The sequence below is a fragment of the Hermetia illucens genome, chromosome 2, assembly GCF_905115235.1.
Source record: "Hermetia illucens chromosome 2, iHerIll2.2.curated.20191125, whole genome shotgun sequence".
NCBI lineage: Eukaryota > Metazoa > Arthropoda > Insecta > Diptera > Stratiomyidae > Hermetia > Hermetia illucens.
The window spans coordinates 93,438,106-93,454,367 of NC_051850.1; the positions used below are offsets into that span (position 1 = coordinate 93,438,106).

At 36.7% G+C, this 16,262-nt stretch overlaps 1 protein-coding gene across 2 annotated transcripts in view; it reads right to left on the reverse strand.

The window, feature by feature from the left end:
- The window catches only part of LOC119647711 (choline-phosphate cytidylyltransferase A), an 82,306-nt gene that overhangs the window by 44,409 nt on the left and 21,635 nt on the right, over positions 1 to 16,262 (reverse strand). The window contains exon 1 of one of the 2 annotated variants that reach the window (XM_038048802.1): positions 3,167 to 3,426. The exons of the other annotated variant lie outside the window; for it this stretch is intronic. The gene's annotated coding sequence lies outside the window, so the exon portion shown is untranslated. Of the gene's footprint in view, positions 1 to 3,166; positions 3,427 to 16,262 lie in introns of those variants that run through there. 2 annotated transcript variants of the gene reach the window in all.

The window sequence follows — 16,262 nt, forward strand, 5'->3', positions numbered from 1 at the left end:
TCAAGACTTAAATGTCAGTATCAGGCGAAAGCGGATATTCCCACATATGCATGTATTACGTGTTAAGTTCTAATGGGACAAATGTCCAGTCAAATGTTGTTATAAAGGAAATACACAAAACCTTTCATACCTGAAGCGTCCAGCTTCCAGTTTCCGTACTTCTTTACTTATCTGCTAGGTTCCCCGGTTCTTTCGGGGTCGGAACAGAGGTGAGACACTGTGAGAAAAGTTGTCTCTGCCATGGGCGGAATCATTTGTCCTCATTTTTGAAGCTTGTAATATTTGTTATGTTGTGTAGATGTCAAAAAGAGCGACAAAATATTGAACCAGATTAAAAAGCTGTGTAAAGTTTCAAGGACCAAAGCCAAATATAAATACCAATTATTTAAATTGTGATTTGAGTGCGAAGTAAACAATCGATAGTCAAAAATGACAATTATTACCCGTTGTATCAATGGCCTTTGGATCAATGTATCAATATGTGCGATTAAGAGAGAAGAAGCAAGATACGGATAATTTACAATGTTGAAAAATCTATGCAAGGATAGAGGCTGTTAAAGAACCACAAACGACAACGAATTATAGAGTTATATGTCCGGCTGGCTCATATAGCTCTCCGGTTAAAGCGCTGGGGTGATGGCAGAGGGATTTGTTATTGTGACTAGATGTGGGATGCCAGTCGACCCAGCTGTGAATGAGTACTGTGCGCAATGCTAACCACATTGTCTCATACAGTGTACTGTAGTCTACTGTTACGGTCTTGAATCAAATACTCTAACACACTTCAAGGCCCTGATCCAATATGGATCGTTGCGCCAAGATAATTATTATTATTATATGGACTCAACTTGATGGTCGTGGATGATAAAACTATAATAGTAGCATTCCAGTTCGGCCAAGGCGTGCTAATTCAAACACCATATGTTACCATTTGCATTACAAGATGTAATTACATCTTACGTTGAGTCTGAACATAAGGTTTTTCGATTTTCCGAAATCGTCACGTTCATCCCTTTAGATGGGACCTTCTACTACTTGCTTGCCCCATCGAATTAAGGATGGGAAAGAACCCTATTGAAAGAGATCGTTAAGGTAGGCCTTTAAGATTATTTGTCTCAGTCTTAAATGAACGGTGACGTCTTCAAAATGAAAGCAGATGAAATTCATTCAAGGCATTGTTTACTCCTTTACAAAGCAGTAGATGATTGTCGAAATTTGTTTGCAATTTACGGCAACCGCATGATGACCAAATGTGTGCATCAGCAGTGGTTCCGACATTATCATCATACAGAAACGTGGATCACCGGTCCTGGAAGGCCAAATGAACTTAAAAGCAACGAATTTTTAGTTAATGGCATTGAAAAAGGAATGTAGATTAACCTCCGCTAAGCTACTAGGGAAATTCAAAGGCATAACACGAAAGGAAGGAGGATCCGATCCCGGTTATGCTGTAAAATCTGATTCCTGGGATTTCCACGAGTTATCTCTTACAAGTCAGAAAGGCGGTTCACAGCTGAATAGCCAAAAAATCGGAAGGGTTTCTTTTTTATTTGGTCACTGGGGAGGGAAAGTGAGTTGCTTACAAAAAAATGTTAGATGCCGCAGAGCCGAAGGAATCATCGTAATCTCATTGCAAGTTGGGTAGAATACTTGAGGAATTATTCACTGGGAGCTGCCTTCACGTAACCAAACTCTAACAACGAAAGTATACCAGGCCCAAGTAGATGGTCTGGAGGCAGCGTGTAAAAATAAACATTCATTTTTGGTTAGTAGAGATAACATCATAGTCCACCATGACAATATTAGGACCCCACACCGCACTCACGCAAACAAAAATTGTGTCAACAGCCATCGTACACCCCTAAACTTACCCGTCCAGATTTTTACTTATTTCGTTCCTTGGACAATTCTTTCAAAGGAAAGGAATTTTCTAACGTAAACGCTTTAAAAAGCGGATAAAGTCACCCCAAATTTACAAAAAGCTGATTTTGTTGCTACCAGACCGTTAGCAATATGTAATAGGAACCAGGAAAGAAGCTATGTACTATATTAAATTAAAAGTTGCATTAACCGAAAAACACTTATGCCCACATCTAATATTATTGGTATTGCTTGAGAAGCATTCAAATTGCTATCTGAGACGTACATATTCTATAATACATTACTATCACTACATCTTTTCCAGATTTTTCCAAATCTGGGGATCAGCATTTTACAGTGCAAATAAAAATTTGACATTGATAGCTGACATTTATAGTGAACGAAAAATTATTCCATTCGCTGCTTACGTGGGATTTACCAAATTTCGTTTCCAAAATTACTTTTGAAGATATGACGTTGGTTCTGAACACAGTGAATGTTACACTAACCATTAGAATTTTCAACGGTCCTCATTAGATACAAAAAAACTCTCCCCGAAAATCGGTCGAAGGTTAAATACTACCACATATAAGTTAAAAAGTGGAAGAAGTACCTCAAAAATACATTACCTATTATTCACATACGTATATTACATTGTATTAATATATTACCGCTTTATACATTTATTTTAATGGATAATATCTGTTGAATTAATTAAATATTTTTCTTGACAAAACGACCTCAATATTATTAAAATACCTTTTCAAACAATCTATGAATTCAAATTAAAACATATATAACTCAAAAGTTGGGAGCGAAGCAAGGGTCGCAGGGACTTTGTAAAAGGAAAGGTATTTTTCACCTTTTAAACAGGAAATGTTGCTTTATATGAACTATTATATCGACAAGTCCACCTTGGAATTGGGAATAATGGAAGAGCTTTCGTATTTTCTTTCTCATACATTTTGAGGTAACATTGGGTTCATCCAGTATATATTTGCATTGCGATTAATATTATTTTAGTAGAAAACTATTTTGTAACTATAATAGCTCAACGCAAAATTAGTACTCCAACTAGACCCCGGAGACCCAGCACAATTTTTTAGATGGGAAACAATACAGATTACACCTTGGTCGTTCCATATTTAGTGTGAAATTCCACTCACTTGGAACTACCGTTCAAATCATCTATGCAAATAGCATGATTATTCGCAGTTAACATTATTTGCACTATTCAAACACTAACACACTTCATTAACCTTCATCTAATACAAGTACAAATCACTCAATAATCTGTGGAAATTACCTTTGACTTCACTTCACTCAACAAAAATCCACCTGAAATTCGAACAATGCACTCTAAAACATGCAACCAACTATTTCACCGGGTTTGCAGTAAATTGTGGCACAATTCTACTGTAGCTACACTAATAACCGTTTGCTCTAATTTGACTGACTGCTCGCCAGATATTTAACTTGCATCTAAGTTTCATAAACCGAACTACGGAATGAATCTTCTCTTGAATGCTCGCTCCCAACAGCCAGCGCTCCATAAAATATTAATTAACGAGACCCGGCTCAACGTTAATTGTTACTAATGGTACTTAGCAGCTCAGCATAGTGAGATTAAGTTCGTGAGCTAATCCATTGGCGTCATCAACGCACGAACACTCGTTTGTGAACAGGTGATAGGGCCCAAAGCTTACTCCGAGTTTCTCAGTATGCTTGGAAATATAGTCAAACGTTGTGAAAGTACGCTTCTATTATATGTACATGCATAACCACCACTGAAATATCATTACACGTTGATAATTCACAGTATCGTGAAAAGTATTTGAACAAGCACACATTGGATTTAAAGATACCATTCAGTCGGGGAGTAAAGCGAATAATTGTCAAAAGGAAAAAATGTAGAATTGGAATCGCAACTAGGTCGAGGATAAAAGGAAGGTTCTCTATTCCACCCCCACAAGATAAACAAGCATGAGTCAGATTTATTGTACGTCGTAGCTCTACGAATGAAATGCAGGGAAAAAACAGCTAATTTTCAAGCAATCTATACTAATGACGTTACTAGTGAGTTTACTTCAATTTCGAAAATTTTACGTTGGGAGCCATAACTCGGAATTAGACTTGGGAAACAACCCTTTCGCAAAGGAACCATATTCTCGATAAAGAAAAACAAGACGAAATAATATCAAATGAAACAACATGATAAGAAGATGGTTAGAAACGGCAACAAAAATAATAATCGATAAGGGAGAAAGCTTTGATGAACTGCGTGTTGGCAATTCGCAACGTTATATGTCGCGGTGCACAAGCACACTTCAAACAAATCTCATCGCAAAACCAGACCAAAAAACTTAAAGATATTTGAATACGAAGTGTGATGAAAAAGTTCCGGGCATACCGGACCGTCCGAAAAACGCCAGGCACTACTGTCCAAAGGGATTCATGATTTGCTCAGTTGAATAATTGCTGTTTTAGTAAACATACTTTTTCGTTTTTGGCGTGTTAAGTTGTGACAAGGACATGACCTTATGCTGTTTTAATATTCCTCATTTTTGACCATTTAATTTACGATTGTGCCAAAAGGCAGCAGATAATAAAAGCAGAGATATCAGTTTCACCTTTTCACATTCTGTAGAAGAGCAATCCCTTCAAACTTCCGTTCATGAGAAGTTGCTAACAAGTTCATTATCGTGGTAGATTCGACTGCACGACTGCATCCTGACGTTCTGAACATCCGGCAGCGATAAATCTATCTTTCCATGCGAGCGACTTATCTCCTGCGAATTGAGGAGCAGCTTACTCCTTTGTGGTAGTGCACGGACCATTCTTTTTCCCAATACTTTGGCAAACCTAGCAACTTCGATGAATGTAATTCAATTTAGACGGAGCAAATTGTTAAGAAAGTAATAACGAACAATAATCTAAACTCATTTTTCGAACTACTGACCATTTGCCCTTATCCAAGCTCTTCAATTTCACGGGGATTGCCTCACTAGGGCACGGAACATATTTTACTTAATTCACCTCAAGCTTGCAAGAAACCTAATTTCAAACGAGTAGAGGAACCAGAAGCTGGACGCTTCAGGTACGAAAGGTTTTGTGTATTTCTTAGTACATATTATGCATATTATCGGATGATCGGATGATATTGATATTTAATGACATTCATAGTCTTGAATTTGCAAAGAAGCGACAACTTTGACGTATTATAACTTTGTTAGTAATAGTGCGATTTCCACCAAACTTGGAGATCATGCTCTATGTTATACCCTATATTGTTGCGAACATCAGTACAGCAAGTTGCTCCCGAAATACATATCTACATTGAAAAATAAAAATTGTAGTTTGGAGGAATCAGTTTTAGACTAAACTACAAATAGCAGACGATATCTAATCTCTTCCGTTTATTGCCTTTACTACCTTCTTAGTTTCGGGTTTATTTTTTGAGTTTCAAAGGGTAAAGCTTTAAGTCACTTTTAATGATTCTACGTACGCTCCTCTTCTGTCTTTCCCATTGATCGGCCCAGATTGTGCCTATTTTGTTTCCTAATAGTATTACTGGCCTTTTTCCAACAAAAGGGTCAAGCTTTAAGTCACTATTAATGATTCTACGTACGCTCCTCTTCCATCTTTCCCATTGATCGGCCCAGATTGTGCCTATTTTGTTTCCTAATAGTATTACTAACCTTTTTTCAACGAACAGTTCTGTTTGTGTTTTCTAGGACAATCAATGTATTTATCACGCTCATCAATACGTTTAGTAGTGCGCCAAACTCATTGTCTATCTACCATGGCGAATTTAGATATTTCCTTTATGTGCTGCATCCCGTAATATGAGTGTCAGATTGTGTCGATATTTTAGAGAGTAATTGGTCTGTTATGCAGCAAATGATGAAATCCGCGCACGGTTGTTGTCAGCCAACAGAGCCTATTTCAGCTTACAAAGACTGTTCCGCTCGAAGCGTCTCACCATAGGATCAAAGCTCTTACTGTACAAGACAATGATCTAGCCAGTCCTTACGCATTCCTCGGAGACTTGGGTTCTTAGCAAGAAGAATTGTGAACTCTTGGCCGCGTTCGAGAGAAGAAGCCTCCGAAGAATTTTTCGCCCCCTACATGAAGATGAACGATTCCGTAGCCTACATAACGATGAAATCTATGGGCGATACCATGACCGTCCGGTTGTGGATAAAATCCGGCTCAATAGGTTACGGTGGCCGGGTCACTTAATCCGTATGGATGAGGATGATCCCACCCGGAAAATCTATAAGGGCAATATCTATGGTAGAAAAAGAAGACGAGGCAGACCCTGCCTAAGATGGAGCGATGGCGTAGGTCAGGACGCCAGACAGCTTTTAGGGATATCGAATTGGTGAACCTCGACGCAAAACCGAGATGTCTGGAGTTCCTTATTAAGGCAGGCCTAGACCGGATGCCGTTTGCTGCACCGTTGATGATGATGATCATGCAGTATTTGCCGGTAAGGCATACTACATGGTAGTGACCCACACACCGATACAACAATGTCTCACTAGGGAGGCAAACTTGATCTACCATAACATTGTTAATAAGAGTAGGATCTCCACCAAATTGTTTAGTTGGATGTTCCAAGTTATGGAGTACATTACTGAAATGAAAAGGGAGTGAGGGTTGATGTAGCAAATTTATGAAATATAGTTGTATACCATTATTAAATTTGTTTTTTATCATCTCTGCTACTCTATTTTGAATACTGGTGACCACTCTAATTGTTCAATGCCTATGCCTGTGCTACCCAAGCACATGCCGTCGACACTTTTCGTGAGATTTTGTTGTACTATATTTACATAATGCTCCCCAGTCATTTTGGAATTACCAGCTGTCCGATTCCTGCATTACAAAGGCGTCACCATGTTTAACCCTGTGCACAATATTTTCGGCTTTTAGTCTCTGGGAAGCTTCACAACGAATTCGTTTGTTTTTTTCTGCAATTTTCATCTCAAATTTCGATTCATCCAACCAAATTATTCGATGCCAATACGATTCGGGCAAATACTTTTTCGCAATTGAGAGTCGATTTTCAGGTTTTGTGTGAAAATCGATTACATGTCTCTTTCTCTGTCCATCTGTCACATAAAATTTACTCCAAAATTGCTGGAACTATCATCATGAAATTTGGTGAGAATATGTGATCTGCGAACCGCTAAACGTGTAATGAGTTGCATCATTTTCTGTTGGGCTTAAGGAAAGGCTCCCCATATATGCGGAAAAGGGGAGCAACATTTTTCTCACAAAATATAGTCATGTGGGATATCAACTGAAAGGGCTCAATTAGTAAATAATGACGATTGTCTCTGATATTGGGTGAAACGTGAAAAAGGTCTTATTCTCAGAACCTATCCAACCGAAAAATCTGAAAAAAATCACAGTGACGAATCTATACAAAATCTAGGCTTCAAAAATACATCCCGTTCCAGTATCTGCTCCAATAAAGTTAATAAAAGCATATTATTATATTTTAGAAATTTGCCGTCATTCTAGAATTACAGAATTTGGCATCAGTGTGATCAAATGATAATATTAGACATAATTCTGAGTTTCAAGGCAATTGAGCTATTATTAACAAAATTATAGAAGGTGAAAGTTTTGTATTTTACTTGAATTTATCATCATATAAAGAGAACTCCTATGAGCGGCGAGTAAAAGGGAGAACCATTTTGAAGTTTTAGCTGTGTAAAAGTGGAAAAACACAAAACCTTTATCCCCGAAGCGATCAGCTTCCGGTATTTCGGCAATCACAAAACTCTCGAATGCCACTTTATGAAGCTTTAATTTATTAGTATGACATTACCTTTATATTTAAGCACAATATTATTTCTAAAATGCTTCAGATACGATGTTGATAAACGAACTGTTTGCACTTTATTTTTTCCGAATGCGAACGTCAAACTATGAGTTTGTCCCTATTTTAACCTACTAAGGCGTGCACAATTTGAAATTTTATATTCTAATTTTATTTATAATTAAAATGTGAGGGAGGTGCATTTTATTTTGTCCGATAGTGTACCGTATGAAAACACCAGTATGATTTTTATCAGATTCTTCGGGGGAATGGGCTCTTGTAACATGTCACCAATTCATAATGCCTGCACTATCCTCTTTACAAGTGGTGTTTGGTATTATCGTAATTTACTAATCAAAACCTCTTATGGCTACATTTAGGAGAAAAAAAATTACACTCTCCTTTCGCATGTACGCCCCTCCCCCCCTTTGAACTCAAAATAGACAGATACTTTTCGTCAAATTTTGTTTCAATTGGAATAACCGCTTCCGGGAAAAACACTTGTGACGGACAGACAGTGAATAATGAACTGGGAAAACATACAGATTTCAATGTGCTAACGACTCTAAACAAAACAAAATCCGAAAATTAAAGTGGATTTATTGCACTACAATATGTTTACATATTTTGAGTCATATTTTATAAGACATTGACCGTGTAGAAAAATTTACTGATCAATTTTTCTGAAAGTCTATGACCAGGGGATTACTGTCATCTTTTGACTCCTTTGTGAAACAACAGCAAGATAAGGACAAAGCCAGGTACCAGCACCTTGACCTGAAATTATTTCGAACACGTAAAATGCAACTCAAATACCTTTGACATTACATTGCCACACTGAAATCTGAGGTTCTATCTAGCAATCCTAGAACCCAAGTAAACTCTCAGAATGGACTTGTGTGTTGTCTTGTGTTGACTGAATTAAAAAATTTTGATTTGGAATGCTTTTATTAAATAAAAGTTGTACCTAAAAAGGAAATGCATAATAGATAACAGACCGCTGCAAAACAATATTAAATACATTCTTTAAAAAATTGGATGCAATCCATATGCTCATTGTTTTAATATCATTTCACTTCTATTATTGTAGTTCAGGTGTGGACACGCGACATTTTTCAACGAAAACAAACCATACAAATTTCTAAATCAGATTGTCACGTTCCAAGACTCTTGCAAATTAAGGCAAACACCAGAATCCAATAAACCCTATATATCATATATAGAAAACAAGCAAAATGAAGCAAATGGTAAAAGTACTCATTGCGTGCACAAAATTGCATCACCATTAGGAATTAGAATCAAAACTACTGAAAATCTAATCGCTAAAGGTTTTAATTTGTGAACGGATCAATATCGGTCTAACAGGCTATATTGCTTTTATATAAATTCTCATCTATTCATATTGTTGGTCAAATAAAATAAGAACAAGTCGAAAATATGACAGAAAATTGCGTGGTGCTTCAGTGTTAAAGATTTGATGCGATTCTTTCGTAAACTATATAAGGAAAACTGTTCAGTATTCAAATCTACTACGTCATACGACCTTTCGATACTTTATAAAATTCACTTGAGCGCGTTTCTTAGCAAGAACCAACTTTCCATAACCTTCCATAACTTCCCAAATAACATTTAGATTTGCACCAAATTTTTCGATTTTATTATTTACAATGTATTGACAAATATTCAAATGTTTCCAAAATCAAGTTGAAGCTAATTTGCAACCTTGGAATTCAGATTTTACGGAAAAATTTGATCTTACTATTTCTAGTATTTCGATTAGAGTCTGCAGTCTTTTCTAACCAATATCGAAAAAATATTGGTTTCCGAAAGGATATTTAAAAACTGTTACTTGATACTATATTTCGTTGAAGAAAACAATTTTATTCCATTCTTTCACATGCATAAAAAGCATCATAAGCTCCATGTAAAATCATACAATTGACTGCATGCGTGGGATTTCGAGGTTTCCCAACCAAATTTCAATTTCCGAATAACCATACCGAATTTCACATTTGATTTTACACATAGATAATTTTGACTTGCACTGTAATTTCGTGGTTGTTAAAAATATATTTTTCCTATTGTTCCGCTCCAAATCGTACTACACTTTGGGAAAGTCAGCCCCCTTTTCAATTTACCGGTAAACATTATGTCCGCTGAAAACACGCTCACCCAATATGTATTTCCACAATCTCGCAAAGATACCTTATCAGGTTTTTCGCCGGCTTCAATGTCACGCACACCTCCACTTCACCTGGTCTAACGGAAATACGTGAACCATTGCTGCTTGATGAATCACACCAATGTGGCAAATTTGCAGTTATCGATCCGCAGGTAATTTTTTTATTGACATTTACACATTAATAGGTGAGATAGCATTGAATAGCAACTAAACAGGTGATGGGCATTTCACTCGTGTTAATCTTAATTGATAAATTTCATTATAATCAGGTGAGGGTACGACTACGGTGATGTAATGATAATGAACCGGTTGGACAGGTCATCAGTCCAATAGGATGAAATATATCAAATTATTTCAATTGAAAGTTATGTGAATTTAATTTATCGATGTAGACTCCGACTGGTAATCCCGAGGCCAAGGTTATACAGACCCAATTTAATGTCGCATTGATTCTTTTTAAGTTCCACGAACGAAGTCGAAGAGTTCGATGATCTGAATGGGTTCAACGTGACCTAGGACGTATGTGGAGTAATGTCCATGGGAAATAATGCTATGTAAATTAAACAAACCAATACTGAAGCGCTTCATCATTTGCATGAAATTATCTTCCTAATAGTTTCTTCTTTAAACATCCAAAGCCCTTCACAGGTGTGAAAACCTGCATACTCCAAAATTTTATATAATATATTTATATATTTTGTTTATACGTTACCTGAATCATTTTAGAAATTTCAACGATAAGGCAGCAAACTCTCAACTCAAACAAGTAGTAATGAGTCCCATTACATCGTAAATGTTTAGAACAAAACCCAATGTCCGTCCATTCATCACTGCTCAAAGAACCCATGCATCATTCATACGACAATTAGGGACTGTTTTCCTGGCTGAATGCTGTATATTAATTGGATCAGTCATTCAACGCGAAGTGCTGGAAGTCACTTCAGTTTCTACCTTTGAAACTAGTAAACTCAATTTGTAGACTGCCTAATTGCCTGCATCGTATGTTAAAATCCATCAGAGTAGTCGAGGCTGCCTATAGCTGGCTAGAATGCCGCCCAATGGCTAATTGAATTAGATGAAATTAACGCGATTTATATTTCTACTGAGAATCTGCTGATGAAAAATCGAATTGAAGAACAAATCGGTATGTACCGTAATAATTGTTTCATTTGAAATCATTTTGTCATATAACGACTGTCAATAATTATTCTACTAACGATTAGGTACTGGGACGATTACGGATAGCAAATTGGGAATTTGTTCCAAGAATCGGCACATCGATTTGCGCTGTAGGTCGTAAAATAATAATAATACTACCATCTCTAAGGACAATTAGTTCTTAGTAAAGTGAAAAATATCTTGAATCCACAGGAGACTTTGCAGTGTATAAATCCGTCGATAAAAATCGCAGAAATTAGAGGAAGGGCTGAAAAAAAAGTGGACCCACCTAGGAAGTGCCATAGACCCCCATAATCCCAAGCTTGTTCAAAAGAAAAGGAGAAATACGTGATCTTATAACATCGATTGAGATAAGCCCCAGATAAAAGCCTGGGAAGTGATACTCCGATAAGGTGATGACTCCCGTATATGTTGGGGATTGAGAATACACCCAAAGTATACATTTTAGGATGAGGCGGGGTAAGGTGGTGGGGCTCTAGAGAACAGTTCTCTTCCTCTTGCGGCACTGCACTTTCGCACTCTTGCAAGCCTATAGGAAATAAGCGTGGACCGGATGTCGGAATAAAGCTTATGGCATCAGCAAGGCGGGCGCTCGTTTCCTGGAAACTGGTATCAGAGAGAATGCCAAGAGAAGGAGACCTTCTAACAGCAACTCAGTGGGTTTCAGAAAAAGCTTCCTAAAAGTGACGTTGTGAACATGATATGCGATTTGAATGACAAGGTAAGTTCTAACAACACCTTGCTAGACATGTGAAGGGAAAACACGGTCTTGCGGGCCGTAATGACAATTGTGAGAGGTTTGTGCCTTTCTGCAGCTTACATGACTCGTCATTGGTGGCATATTGTTTGAGCATAGAGCAACCGAGCTCATGCTACCCTAAGCCAAATTATTCATTATCAGAGGTCAAAAATAGAGCCTATTTCTGTCTATCAAGATCTTCCCGCAAAAGATTTCTCCTTGGGGTTAATGCTCTCCTACACAAGGCCATATATTCATATATTCTTCGAAAACTAGGGTCATGAATAAAAAAAAGTGGGAATTCTTAGCCGTGTTCAAGATGACTATCCTCTGTGAATCCTCGGTCTCCTAAATTGAGATAGACGAATCCGATGTCTGTATAATACAAACTAACCAAATTGACAAAGTGGTCTTGAAAACAGGAAAAGTAGATTTGGGAGAATTTGAGGGGGTAACAAGTAGCTTATGTAAACTGATTAGATTATTTTTCTTTTTTGCTTAAGAGTTGCTCCTGTTTTTGTGCTCCACGGACATCCCTTTTCGATCTTCGCATTCAAATAACCAAAAAAGTAAAATTCCAAGACCGGTAACGGTTTCCTCCAGGACGGAGGCAACCCATCAAATGCGAACCGCTTCGGCTCGCAGATTTAATATCTGCTCCTTTTTATAATTCGCAAATCACAACATGAGTGCATATTATATCAAGCATAAATCCGCGATACTTTGGACAAAAGTTGGGCCAGATCTAGAAGTTTTGTTTTAGAATTAAGGAATTCTGAGCGCGCATTCACTTAGCGTCAAAGTTGGCTTTGCAGAAATTGAACTTAGTAAATTTGTACGCAGCGTCAAAGTTCGACCGACAGAGCTCCTTTTAAATTCAAAAGCTGGATGCCGATTTTGTCATGTTTGTACGGAAATGAATGTATGGAAAAGAAAGAGATCTAGAACCCGGTTTAAGGAGTACTTCGTGATGGCCAATTGCAGGACAGAACAATTATTGAAAGAAGAGACTTGTAGAAAGGAAGAAGTCATTGGTAAGTATTGGAAAGCTAGGAAAATTACGCTAGTTAAAATTTAATCAATTTAAAGTGCCACAGAGCCAAAAAGGGAAAGACGAGAACATGACAGTAAAAAGTTTAGAAAAACTGATAAACAATTCTTCATTCAGGTGGGACAATATATAATCTCTAGATTATTTGGGCGAAGAACTAGATTTTCAGGAGTTTCAGTGTTAGCTCGCCTCTCCCATTTTGATAACATATTTAGACCACTTCTACAAATCGGAAGTTTTTCAAATAAAACTATTTATGAACATAATTAAGCGCAAATTGTAAATCTGTAAGATGCCCTATCAGGCATCCTTTTTAATCTCGCCCTGGGAAAGGTGAAAGATTTGAATATGGTACTGGCCACTTCGGGTTACAATAAAATTTTTTTTTTTAAAAATGGCTCATAACAAATTACTAAAACGTATGCCAAATAAAATAGAGTGAGATAGATAGTGGCCTTTTAGTTGTGTACGAACGAAAAACCGTGCTTAGAGAGTTCCTCACCGAAGAACAAAATACAAAACCTTTATACCCGAAGCGCCCAGCTTTCGGTATCCCGATTTGTATTAAAGGGGTCATCCCGTGTGAAGGCCGTTTTTGGCAATTCTTGTCTTTCAAGCGAAGTAATTCGAGTGTCATTCGGACCGATAAATACCAGCTTTATTACGAGGTTCAACATAAATCTAGCATGTGACTTATCACGTGTTTAACACTATAATTTCCGAACAACTCCGAATATCAAAAAATCACTTTGCATATATATTCTACACTATATCTAGATACAATTGATGCCAAAAAAATTCGATTCCGCGGATCCGACACACGGGATGACCCCCTTAATCATCAATATGTCTGATCGAAGTTCCAGTTAACAGAAAAAACATTTAAAAAGACAAATTAAAACAAATTGTTCCCCATAAAAAACTGAGAAGCTCCCCTTTGTTGATCGATTAGAGAAACTAAATAATGAATATTGAACGAGAAGAGAAACAGAATTTTCGAAAATAAGATTACCTACTTTGGTTTGACCTTAGATACAATTTTTAAGATAAAAGGTTAACACTTATGTGTAAACCTATCATGTATCCTAAAAATAATATATCCTTGGCAAAAGAAGGTAGACAATAAAATATTTATCTCTGATCAAAAATTCATTGTTGATGGCGCCCTAAAAAGACTACCCAGAAATCGAATGTCTATCGTAACAAACACTAGTGCGTGTCTACAATAATTGCCATAGTTAATTCTCTATCAAACACGGCGCAAGCCGTACAAATTTGAAACCAATAAAACTGGCCACAAGGAAATACTAAAAATTTCAATCAGATAATATTCACAATAAACAGGTGCCCCCTCCTCTAGAAAAAATCGATAATCAACAACGAGAACGAAATAAAAAGTTCAAGTAAAACCCTGACATTATTGCTTTTGCAAGTTTGGATTTCTAGGTGTATCGATTGAGCTCCCCCATCGGTTTGTTAAGAGCCAGACTTTCAGGTAAAAGATGCATAGCAACAGTGGTCCACATCTCACATTCATAAATTATCTATCTAAGAAGGTACGAAGCTGCTCTATCAAGTTATGTTGGAAAATAGAAAGTGAATTCACTGCAAATGGTCAAGTACCGAAAAAAGTGTGCACCTTTCACCAAATCGAAACTTCATGCAAAATCTAAAATTAGGTGGAAAATAATTGTATATGATTTTTTATGGTTAGCATTCCACTGCACACGCTCGAATGGCTGTAATTTACAATGCATTGAATTTAGCCGTATCATCAAAATGAAAATGGAAACATAAAAAGATGTTTAATTGCAGACAAGATTTTTTGCACATTACACCTTCTCGGAAAACACTGCTTACGTTTGGCATTTATTTAGCAGAAAAATAATTGCTGTTCATGAGCAAAGTCTGTGGAAAAACAAAATCAAGCTTAATGTTCTCTTGCATAATATTGTATATGATATATTGTTGACGTTACTTCTAAAGACAGGCAATATGGCTGATAATGAGCATTAGCCACTGGGCTCCACATTGTAATTAATTTCACTGCAATTTGTGTAATTGAATTATATAAATAGCGACGATGTGTGAACTTGTAAAATAATTTTATAGGTTGTAAATAAAGTGCTTTATTCAATGAAGAGAAACACAATTCATGACTGATTTAAGGACACGCTTTTGGCCTAGCTGCAGCTACCCTTGAGAGTTTATGTCACCGAAGGTAAGCTCTAATTATGTACCTTGAAACTAGACAGGGTAAAAAGCCAATTGTGTGTGTCTGACAGAAGAGTAAATAGAAAACGATAAAGCCGACAAAAACGAAAAACCCTCTGTGCATAATTATCAGGAAGCAAAACGAAAGGAGCGCAGTAAAACTTTAAGTGAAAACCCGTCAGTAACGAGTGTGATCGCCGGTTAAATCCTTATATTGTTATTACACTGCTTTTTAAATAACAGTTTTCTATTAATGGAAAACATATTTTTTTGTTAATTTTGTGAAAATATATTGTGTGCTCTTGTTCATTTGGTAAAAAAATACACATAAGAATGTATGCCTAAAACATTAGAGGAGTTGGAAGTGAGACGCTGAACGGAGATATAAAAGGTTTTGTGCCTTCCTTTTGTAAAAAAAATTGAATGCACGGCTGTTCCTCTTTAATATCATACTGACAATCGATGAAGTCTTAGGATGCAGTAAATTTACATGAAATGTACGATTTTATCCTTTATCCTGAAACATTTTAACTTCGTTGCCCATTTTTTGACTAGTATTTATTTTCTTTGTTAATAATAAGCTTTCAAGCTTTCAAATATCGTGCTACATATTATAGCTATGTATTGGTGAGAATTTTATACCCCTAAGTTGAACTTTGGAAAAATTCTCCAATAAATTTCTAAAATGTAGTATATCTTATACATTATTATTAGTATTATCCTATTCCTATTTCTGTATGGAATGTATCTTACCTAAATTTGGTATAGTAGCATGCCTTTCAGTTAGTTAGGTTAGTTAATTTTTGGGAATAAATCCTGTCTCACTTTAATTTTGTATTTTTTTACCATTCATTCCCTCCTTTTCAACCAACGTCAAAATTAAAACTTGTTTCAGAAAGTGCTAAGCAACCCCCACCGCTATATTCGGAGAAAAAGAAAATCCATCAACTGCATGCCCTATGTAAACGTATGTAAAATTTTGTACTTCTATAATGAACTTTAGAAAGGGTAATTAAGCACTATACTGGAGATGAAGATGTAGCGTGGAACCAGTGGCTGAACACACCATGATTACCATGATGAAATGAGGAAATTCACGATGGATATGGAATCGCACCGATCATGGGGAAATTAAGAGAAAAGTATCTTCAACGGTATGGCCACGTAATTCGTGCTAACAAGAGTTCGATTGCTAAGATAGGTC